The sequence below is a fragment of the Tupaia chinensis genome, unplaced genomic scaffold, assembly GCF_000334495.1.
Source record: "Tupaia chinensis unplaced genomic scaffold, TupChi_1.0 Scaffold000515_1, whole genome shotgun sequence".
Taxonomy (NCBI): domain Eukaryota; kingdom Metazoa; phylum Chordata; class Mammalia; order Scandentia; family Tupaiidae; genus Tupaia; species Tupaia belangeri.
Genome location: NW_006160028.1, coordinates 7489372 through 7491989, shown reverse-complemented (window position 1 = coordinate 7491989; position 2618 = coordinate 7489372).

The window sequence follows — 2618 nt, the reverse complement described above, 5'->3', positions numbered from 1 at the left end:
GAAGGTTAGTGTGCTTCAGCTGGGCCGAGAGGCAGAGACGGGTAGCCTAGGCCTCATTAAAGGCCTACCGTGTCAGGGAGATACCCACCTCCAACCTTGATCTTCCTTGACCCCTTTGAATAGGCCTGAAGGCTGATTTTAAGCCAGATGTTTCCACTATGTCCTGCGAAAGCGTATTTTGGTGTCTGGCTGTACCGATACACTGTTTTATTGCCTACCCCTCAGTACCCTCCTCTCCTGCCCCTGATGTAAAAAGAGCCCCCCAAAGGAATGGCTTTCCCTAGGGTCCACCAGCACTCTCCCAGCAGGGGGCAGCAGCAGCACATTCAGGTGCTCGGGATGGGTGGGGTGTTGTGGGGTGCCCTGTGGGGAGGAGCCTGCAGAAGGAAACCCATAGAGGGAAAAAAGTTAACTAGTTCCTCAGTCCCACTTCAGAGTCAAACCCACACCCTGTGGTGAATTGAACCACAAATACCATGGTTTCTGCAGAGCTGACAGAATTTTCTGGTAAGAGAAGGATGCGCTCAATGTTTTGAGTATTTGGACTTTTGTTCTTTACTTTTTTTTCTAATTATTATCCTCTGTTTGGGCCATGAATGTTCCAGTTCCTTTCTTCTTTTCCCTTTCTTTTATTGCCAACACTTCCTCATTTTTGCCCATTGTCAGGATCATGGGTCAATCCAAGTAAGCACCATCTAGTCGCTGTGGAAATAAGAGACAGGGTGGGGGAAGGGCAAGGCTGGCTCCTCTAGTTCTCACAGAGCTCCTCTGGGCCAGCACCTGGAAGGCAAAGGCCCGCAAGTCCTTACACTCTGTGTTCCCCACGCCCTTGCAGGATCACTGCCTGGAGGGATGGGAATATGGTTACCCACACAATGTGCCTGTAGCATTTTATCCCCCCCCCACCTTTTATGACTGCAGTAGGATGCACATACTTGCCAGAGAGAGACGGAGAGACACAGAGAGAGGGAGGAAGTGTTCCCTACGGTGGTCCCTTCTCCATCCTGTCAGAATTTGGAGCACACATGCACATGCACCCAACATGTTTTTCAAGTCATGAGGGCTGGGATTAGAACTGAGATCAGCCATGTGGGATCCAGTTCCCTTAACCATAGGTTACAGGGTGGGCCCTGGCCTATAGCTGTGTCCACACCTCCCTGCCATGTGGAGAAGAAACGATGGGGATGGGGGCAGGACATGCAGGGTTAGGGATCGATGCACAGGAATGGAGACCAGTGTTACAAGGATCCCAAAGGAATGCGATCACATGACCTTTGCACTGCTTCTTCCTAAATCCACAGATACACTGCCCTCATACACTCTCTGCACCTGGCATACCATGACAGAGGCAGTGTCGTGGAGAAAAAAGTGCCTTAGAGATATCATCTCGGGCCTGTAGGACGAGGTCATAGAGTCTATACTCGATTTTACATGCTCGACTTTGGGCAAGTCACCTTCTCTGAGCCTTCAGTTTTCTTATCTGCAAATGGGTATTAATAATGCTTTCTATAACTACCTCACAGAATTAAGGTACTCAAGTAAAATCATGACAGGGAAATGTTTTTTATATAATAGAGTTGGGTTTTTTTGTTTATTTTATTTTTTAGTAGAGCTTTTTGCTTTAGAGTGCTAACACTCACCAGAGAGAAAGAGAGACAAAGACAGTGAGAGGGGACAGTGAGAAATCACTCCCGGGGGGATGGCCATGCTGTAATCCCTTCTCTTCCAGGGATTTTGGACATGCATGCACACACACCCGGCATGATTTTTGAGCAAACCAGGTCTGGGACTTGAACCGTGCTTGGTCATGTAGGAACTCAGCAACATACCACTACGCCATCTGCTGGTCCTGATAGAATGCTTTTAAAGCATTGTTTATCATAATTAATTCTTTTTCTTTCTTTTTAAGGTTTTTGCAACAGGGTGTGTGTGCTCTCTGGGAAGAAAAGGAATAGAGAGACAGCAAGAGGGGAAGTGAGAAATTAACCCCCTCTAAGAGAGATGGCCATGCCGCAATCCCTTCTCCATTCTCCTCCTGGGATTTTGGGCATGCATGCACACATACCTAGTGTGAGCTTCAAGCCACCAGGTCCAGTATTTAACCCCTACACCTCCTGCTGGCTCTATAAATTATTTTTCAGGAGCAGTGGCCCTTGTTTCATAGGCAAATTGATTGAGTCTAAGTCATGGGATTAGGTGTGGTGACAAGTTGAGTTCTTGAGTGTTCTAGGAGCACTGAGAGGCAAAATATGACAGAACCAAGTAAAATTGTTTGTAGGAGTTTAGCGCCCACCTCTGTGAGGGAAGGTAATTCTTTCCTCAGGGCTGATAGAGACTAATAGGCAAATTTGCTTCTAGAATCTGGACTCTGGCTGAAACCGCCAGGCCATTCACTCTGGGCTATTTCCCTGCCCCTCGCCTAAGGCTGCTGGGTCTAAACCACTGTCTATGAATAAGAACCGATATGGCCTAGAGTCTGTTTGCTAAATGTTTCCAGGAAAATCCCATATTCTCTCCTGGTAAATCAGGAAAATATGTTTTACAGTGAGCTTTTCTTTATATTCAATTTTTCAGACTTTCGGTTGCAATTGAAGGTTGCAAATGCCTTGAGGGTAGGG